General features: G+C 40.4%; 1 long non-coding RNA gene across 1 annotated transcript; it reads right to left on the bottom strand.

Moving 5' to 3' along the window:
- Positions 1-1,328: 1,328 nt before the first annotated feature.
- On the bottom strand, positions 1,329-6,903 carry LOC116560785. Its single transcript, XR_004273135.1, has 2 exons — positions 6,868-6,903; positions 1,329-1,395 (listed from the first exon to the last, which is right to left on the bottom strand). It is a non-coding gene; the product is annotated as an uncharacterized LOC116560785 (long non-coding RNA).
- Between the last annotated feature and the right edge of the window lie 1,811 nt (positions 6,904-8,714).

Genomic DNA, 8,714 nt, shown 5'->3' with positions numbered 1-8,714 from the left:
TTTTGACACCAGGGACTGGTTTCATGGAAGACAATTTTTGGATGGTTTCAGAATGATTCAAGTGCATTACATTTGTTTTGCATTTTATTTCCATTATTATTACATTATAATATTTAATGAAATACTTATAGAGCTCACCATAATGTAGGATGAGTGTAAGCCCTGAGCTTGTTTTCTGCAACTAGACAGTCCCATCTGGGGATGATGTGATGGGAGAAAGTGATAGATCATGGGGTAATAGATTCTCATAAGGAGTGCGCAACCCAGATCCCTTACATGCACAGTTCACAACAGGGTGTATGCTCCTATGAGAATTTAATGCCATGCTGATCTGATGGCAGGCAGAGCTTAGGCGGTATGCGAGCAATGGGGAGTGGCTGTAAATACAGATGAAGTTCTGCTTGCTTGATCGCTGCTCACCTCCTGCTGTGTGGCCACGTTCCTAACAGGCCACGAACGGGTAGCGATCTGTGACCTGAGGGTTGGGGACCCCTGTGCTAGACCATTGATAGGCATGCCTAATTCCTATTTCCAATCCACCTTGGTTGAGCATACTACTCTTCAATGAAGATTTAGATGTTACTGTATTACGATTTCAGAAGTAATAAAACTGAGGCATAAAAGGTTAATGTGTTTCCCTGAACTTACACAGTTTCCTGAAGCAAGAATGTACAGCTAGGTTGGAGAAGTACTTTCACAGAAGCCTACTTTTAAAAAATGTATAATGCTTTGAAATTTATTAAGCCTGTTTGCAATGACTTACATATTTTAGATATTTTAGTATTATACAAGCGTATGTAAGCTCATTGGAAATTTTGTCCGTTATAAAATTAAAATCTGATTTGAATGTTTAAAAATAATTTGTAGAAAGACTTTGCTTGCTGCAACTGAGATTTGCATGTAAAATATCTTTTATTTATAATATACTTTGCTTTATATTTTCACCTAGTTTTTAAATATTTTGAAATATAATTCTACTGTAAAGTTTCATTTCTATGCCTAGAAAACTATGTGAATACTCTTCCATATGACTTAATTTTGTATTGACTGTGGCTGCTAATTGCAGTCTGCTTTCCTCCAGTCAGTGGCGACTGCCTTTCCAAGATGTTTTAAACTCACATTTTCACAGTGCCTGCTTTCATTTAATACAGCTATTATATTTTAAAGGTGATTGTCCACTTTAAAAATAAAAGATGCCAAAGTAAATACACAGGAAATACCATGTTGTTTATTCCACTGGATAGGAAAGCTGGAAGGAACTCATAGGGTCCTCCAGTTGGGCTCCCCGGTCCTTTCATTTGTATTTTTTGTTATTGTTGTTGTTGTTGTTTGAGACAGAGTCTTGCTCTGTCACCCAGGCTGGAGTGCACTGGCCAGATCTCGACTCGCTGCAGCCTCTTTTCTGTCAGATTCAAGGGATTCTCCTGCCTCCGTTTCCTGAGTAGCTGGGATTACAGGCGCCTGCCACCACACCCAGCTATTTTTTTTTTTTTTTTTGTCTTTTTAGTAGAGACGGGGTTACATCATGTTGGCCAGGCTGGTCTCGAACTCCTGAGGTCAAGAGATCCGCCTGCCTTAGGCCTCCCAAAGTGATGAGATTACCAGCGTGAGCCACCGCGCCTGGCTCCCAATCCTCTCATTTTTAAAGATAAGGATGCTGAGTCCAGTGAGGTGGTGCCACTTGCCAAGCCCACACAACTAGTTAAGGCAGAGCCAGCATTGAAGCTCACATCTCTTGGCTCTCAGTCAAGTCCTTTGCCACTGTATTAAAAGAGACCATATTTAGAAAAGATTAAAATGCTGAAAATTTCTCTCCACATCTGTATTTTAAAGAAAAGGAAATATCTAATATGAATTATAGTCACTATTTCCAGTGTTTATCTGAAAAGTACTGGAGCTCTGAAAATTGTGAGGTTTGTCCTTCGTGAACTACGTGGAAAGTAATGAAAAAGCCAACTCCACCTCCTGCTGTGAACATACTGCTCGCTCTCTGATGTATTAGGTGTACAGCTGCTCCAAGTCTTTCTCTTGAACACCATTCTATTTACTTTAGTGCAAAGTTATTGTGGATTTTGAAATCAACTGAAGTATTTCTTAGTTTACAACAATGTTGTTTAAAGTTCACCATTAAAAATCATGATGGTAAAAACAATAACAGTCCTTTCCCCTATTAGAAATAATTTTAAAAGTACCTTAAGATAATATTTCAGAGGAACATTCCAACTTACAACATATCTGACATTCGTCATCTTAATGCATGGAAAATAATGCTTGTCAAGAAGGATTTTGTTCTTTTACTAGTAGGAAGTGCATTACTCTAAGTATATATGCCTGCTTCTGCTCTCTTGAGGATCAGAATAATAGCAATAATATAACACTTTACATCCATTATTTCATTGAATTCTCACAGCTACCTCATGAGATGGTTATTATGATCCCTACTTTACAAATGAAGTAATTGAGGTTGACGGGTTAAGATCATCAGGCTGATAAATGGCAGTGATTGAAATTTAAGCAGTCTTAGTGTAGGCCCTAGCTCTGCGTTAGCATGTGAAGTCTCCTGAGGAAGAGATGGCTTCCCAGGCTCAACATTATTTGGTTATGGCCCTTGGTCAGGGAGGTTAGGACCTCAGGAGACTACAGTGGTGGAGTACATGGGCCCTAGGCACAGAGGGCTAGGGCGAGTGTCTGCTTTGCTACTTACTATGTCTTTCTCTATGTTTTCGTTTCTTTGTCTATATAATGGGAAATATACAGACTTATAGCCATAGGTTTGCTGTGAGAATGGGATAAGATCATCCTTGTAAAGCGCTTTATACAATGATGGGCACATAATACGCACTCAAACAAGCTTACCTATACACATACTTGATTGATACTAAAGACAACAATGAAATTCCTAGTCCATTGCCAATTTCTCTATTAATGCCTATTATTACTTAAGAATTATTACCTATTTTCAAGTAACAATATATTTCTTGAGTCTTTACTCAAGAAATATATTTTTATTGTTATTTTAACCCTCAAGGGAGCTGAAGCAAGCATGTATACTTCTTTTTCAAGAGGAAAGAAGTTCGAAATGGGAGTCTGGAGGCTAGGGTTGAGAGAGATTTGCTTTCTGCTTTGAAAAGCCCAACCTCTCATTGAATCTTACTTGCAAGGAATTAAAGCAGCCAGTCAGCAGATGTTTGTGTATATGATAGTAGAAACTACAATAAGATGGAACATAAACTGGATATGGTCCTATCTCTCAAGAAGTTGAGGAAGAGGAATGCTAACAAGGGATACCATGGGCAGAAATGTGCACAGTCATTACAGAAACTCATAATTGAGGATGAGGCATGGGATGCTGGGCAGAGAGCTGCTGACTAAGAAGAAGTATTTCAGATGGGGTGCCCTATGGTGAGTCAAGGAAGCTGCTCTCTGCACCTAGGATAGTTCTGGCAAAATATCTTGGATTAAGAGTTACAATGAAAAAAAACAACCAGACCAAACAACAACAACAAAAAAACATATTTTCTAACACAAACGAAGGCTGGTGGCTAGGGTACAGAGTAAGATGACAGAATGAGACGAGAGTGGTTGGATGAAACAGAAGCATAGGCTAAGGAATCCTACAGCATATGGTTTAAACATGGCTTAGAGCCAGAGGTAACTAGCAAACTACTAGAGATCTAAAGAGTTCGTGGTCAAGCGCTCTCTCTCTCTGTCTTTTGCTCTCTCTTGCACTCAATTCCAGGGTTTTATGTTTGGAATACCTCTTTCTCCCACTTTTTCTCATTCCCCTCTCTCTCCCTGGGCGAATCCACGTGGAGTCTTCAGGTCTCAGCTTTACGTCTTCCTTTAGGAATTCATCCCTGACCATGGAGACTGAGTTACGTATTTTTTTGTAGGTCCTAGTTTTGGCATCTGCTTACCTCATCAAATCTGTTTTTGTTTTCTACATCTGTGTAATAAATTACGATGAACATAACAGCTTTAAGAAACAAAATTTATCCTTTCACACTTTCTCTGGATCAGGAGTTCAGAATGCTTTAGCTATGTCTTCTACTCAGAGTCTTAGAAGGCCAAAATCAAGATGTTGGCTAGATGTGTCCTTACCTGGAGGCTTGACTGGGGAAAGGTTGGCTTCCAAGCTCCCTCAGCTTGCTGGCAGAATTCATTTCCTTGAAGCTGTAGGACTGATGTCCCTGTTTTCTTGACACTGTTGTCTGGGGCCCACACTCAGTCAGCACTTGATGCATGGCCCTCTCTTTAATATGGCAATTTGCTTCTTCAAGGCTACTGGGAGAATCTCTCTTCACAGCTTTCTATGACAAAGTAACATTATGTAATCACAGGAGTGACTATTCATTACCTTTGTCATATAATGTAACCTAAGCAAGGGAGCAAATATCCGATTATAAGTCTTGTCCACACATAAGAGGAAGAGATTATATAGGGTGTGTATACCAGGGATAGAGGATCTTGAGGGCCATCTCAGAATTCTACCTACCACAATATCCTTTGTCACATTGCATTATAATTGCTAGCTGACTAAGATCTCAGAGTGACTATATTTTGGTGACCTTTATAGTTTTGCTTTGCATAATGCTTAGCAGATACTCTCAATAAAAATTTGCTGAGTCAGTTCATAAGTGTTGACAGGCCAGATCAGATAGTAGAGTATGGAGGCCTGAAGAGGAAAGATTTTAGTAATTTACACATTTAGTAGAAATAGGTTAAAGGATGCTGTTGAGTGGCAAAGAAGAACAGAGAAACTCTGAACTAAGTCCAGAGTCTACAAAATCTGTTAATGAGGATAGCTATAGTGATGGGGAAACTGAATACTATAGTTGGAGGTAGTGGTTATGTGACACTCGGCAATGTTGGTCAATGATATTGCATATGCTGTCGAATAGGTAAGAATGAATGGTTCCCAGTAATTGTGCTGCAGTGTGGAAAGCCATCATAACCATTGCTTTAAAAAACTGTACATTTAGGCCAGGCTTGGTGGCCCATGCTTGTAAACACAGCACTTTGGGGACCAAGGCCACACATCCCTTGAAGTCAGGAATTCAAGGTCGGCCTGAGCAACATGGCGAAATCTTGTCTCAGTAAAAACACGAAAATTAGCCAGGTGTGGTGGCACACATCTGTAATCCCAGCTATTCCAGAGACTAAGGTGGAAGAATTGCTTGAAGCCTGGGAGACAGAGGTTGCGGTGAGCCAAGACTGTACTACTGCACTATAGCCTGGACAACAGAGTGAGACTCTGTTTCAAAAAAATTAAAACCAACAAATTAAAAACTATATATTTATTTGAGCTTTTTCTCTAGTCAAAGCACATGACTAAATCTGTTGGAGGGTGTGTCAGGGCTCAACGAAAAAACTATAGAAAATTTACAGCAGGGCATTGGGTCATACAAGTGATGGTAAAGCTGAGAAGCCAAGAAAAGGCAGTAAGGTTAATCAAGATTAGCCACACCAGAAAGCTACTACCATCTTGGGGTACAGAGGGAGGAGACTGTTATCCAGCAGCTTAGAGACCCAAGTTACAGGCAGATCCTGGAACTAGAGTAGGCTGTTCTGAGCAAGAACTGGGATCATGGAGAAGAATGGGCTATCTCCAGAGATACTGGATGGCTCAGTGAGAGAGGAGGAATGCCCTGGCTTCTCCTTTCCTCCTACTCTTCAGTCTTTGACTACTGCCTCCTAGTAACTGAAGCCAGCTGAGACAGTTGATGAGGGAGCAGAGAAAATGCCGACAGCAGACAGCAGACAACAGACAGTGACCCTCTTCCCGGGCATCTCCTAGACTCAGAGCAGAAGATGAGAAATGACCCATCGGCAAACAAGCTCAGGACCAGCACAAGGACATAAAAATGCATGGCCAGGCATCTGTCCTCAAGGGGCTTACATTGTAGAAGAGGAAAGGAGGCATGCACACAGTTAACCATAACACGGGAGAAGTCAACACTTTCTAGGATAGTAATTGATGACTTTTGCAATGGCAGTCTGAGTGGCATGATAATTAAAAAACATGAAACAAAATTGTAGGCCTTCAAAGTGGAGCTTGTATATAGAATTAGATATTAATTGAGTTTGTATTTCACATTATAATCAGGAAAAACAAAAAGTAAGTTTTAGAAGAAACTTTGGAATATATGTACAGCTTAAAGAAGGAGATTTAAAGACAGGCAACCCAGAAGCTATGAGATAGATACAGCTAGTTATACATATTTTAAAATTATGGCAAAATACATAAAACTATATATAAAGGTAGAATACACATAATAAATTGGGGAAAGAACATTTCTAACAAATGACACAAAAAGAATCAACACGTATAATGTATCTACAAAGTAAGAAAAAGACAACCAAATAAAAAAGTTAGCAAAAAATATTGGCAGTTCATACAGAAGAGTAAGAAAATATGGTTCAATTTATCTAAAGCAAAGCATTTTTTTAAAAAGCCCTCCTTTCATGGTTTATGCAGAGAAATATGACTGATGGTGTATCTGGCTAGATTTTTCTATTATTTACTGGAAGGGAGTAGCAGCGGGCTGTGGAATGGAAGACAAGGTCATGGGAGAGATAAACAAAAGCCAAAAGAGTCGATAAGACAAGTTTGTACAACACGTACAGTGTAAATATGGTCCCATTATGGGAAATCACGAACATATGTGACTATATGTGTATGTGCATATGCTACTTACACCGCCCCAGCATTATTGTCTCACTTAGATTCCTGCTAGAGTGTTCTCTCTGATTTCCTCTTTCACCTTTTGCACCTTTTATTTTCTTTCTTTTTTTTTTTTTTTCATACAGAGTCTTGCTTTTTGACCCAGGCTGAAATGCAGTGGCTTGATCTTGGCTCACTGAAACCTCTGCCTCCTGGGTTCAAGCGATTCTCATGCCTCAGCCTCCCAAGTAGTTGGGATTACAGGCGTGCGCCACCACACCCAGTTAATTTTTGTAATTTTTGTATAGATGGGGTTTCACTATGTTGGCCAGGCTGGTCTCGAACTCCTGAGCTCAAGTGATCTGCCAACCTCAGCCTCCCAAAGTGCTGGGATTACAGGCGTGAGCCACCGTGCCTGTCCCACCTTTGCTTTATTTTTTTTTATTGTACTTTGGGCTCTGGGGTACATGTGCATATCCTGCATCCTGCAGGATTGTTGCACATGTATATACATGCCATGGTGGTTTGCTGTCTCCATTTCCCCTGCCCCCGACGCCTACATCAGGCATTTCTTCTTGTGTTATCCCTTCCCATTCTCCCCACCTCCCCTCCATCCCCACACCTAGCCCAGTGAGCGTTGTTCTCTTCCCTGCGTCCAAGTGTTCTTATTGTTCAACACCCGCCTATGAGTGAAAACACGCGGTATTTGATTTTCTGTTCTTGTGTCAGTTTGCTGAGAATGATGGTTTCTAGATTCATCCATGTCTCTACAAAGGACACGAACTCATCGTTTTTTATGACTGCATAGTATTCCATGGTGTATATGTGCCACATTTTCTTTGTCCTGTCTATCATTGATGGGTATTTGAATTGGTTCCAAGTCTTTGCTATAGTAAACAGCACCACAGTGAACATACGTGTCTTTATAATAGAATGATTAATAATCCTTTGGATATATACCCAATAATGGGATTGCTGGGTCAAATGGAATTTCTATATCTAGATCCTTGAGAAATTGACACACTGTCTTCCATAGTGGTTGAACTAATTTACACTCCCACCAACTGTGTAAGAGTGTTCTTTTTCTCCACATCCTCTCCAGCATCTGTTGTCTCCAGATTTCTTAATGTTCGCCATTCTAACGGCGTGAAACGGTATCTCAATGTGGTTTTGATTTGCATTTCTCTAATAATCAGTGATGATGACCATTTTTTCATAAGTTTGTTGGCCACATATATGTCTTCTTTTGAAAAGTGTCTGTTCACCTTGCCTTCTTTATGTTTTTAAATTTATTTTTTAAATTGTACTTTAGGTTGTGGTGTACATGTACAATCATGCAGGATTGTTGCATGGGTATATACATGGCAAAGTTATTTGCTGCCTCCATCCCCCCATCACCTATATCTGGCATTTCTCCCCATGTTATCCCTCCCCAACCTCCCCACTCCCCGCTGTCCCTCCCCTACCCCCCTCAACAGACCCCAGTGTGTGATTTGCCTTCTTATAGCCCATCCTCCACGCAGCAGCCAGAAAGAATCTTTGAAAAGTTAATTATATCACGACCCTCCTCTGATCAATAGTCTGCCACAGCTTTCCATCTTAGTAAGAACTGGCTTCTCATGTCATACTTTTCTTCCCTTCCCTTGGCACACTCCAGCCCCTTGGGTCTCCCTGCCATTTCCCCAACATCCTGAACACAATCTCACCTCACAACTTTAATACTTGCTGTCCCTTTTGTCCATATAGCTCCATTTTCCCACCCTCCCGTCCACGCCACTGCTCAATTGTTGCCTCATCAGAGATTTCCCTGATGATCCCATTTAAAATAATATGTTCTTTACTCTCTAACACTTATAAGCTCTTTCTTTCTTTCTCCTTTCTTTCTTTTTTTCTTTTCTTTTCTTTTTTCTTTTCTTTTTTTCTTTTCTTTTCTTTTTTTTTTTTTTGAGACAGAGTCTCACTCTGTCACCAGGCAGCAAGCTGGAGTGCAGTGGCACAATCTCAGCTCACTGCAACCTCTGCCTCCCTGGTCAAGCAATTCTCCTGCCTC

Source organism: Sapajus apella, unplaced genomic scaffold (assembly GCF_009761245.1).
Source record: "Sapajus apella isolate SASKATOON/1434 unplaced genomic scaffold, GSC_monkey_1.0 scaffold27, whole genome shotgun sequence".
NCBI lineage: Eukaryota > Metazoa > Chordata > Mammalia > Primates > Cebidae > Sapajus > Sapajus apella.
The sequence above is the reverse complement of the archived record's forward strand: the minus strand, read 5'-3'. Positions and strand labels throughout refer to the sequence as shown.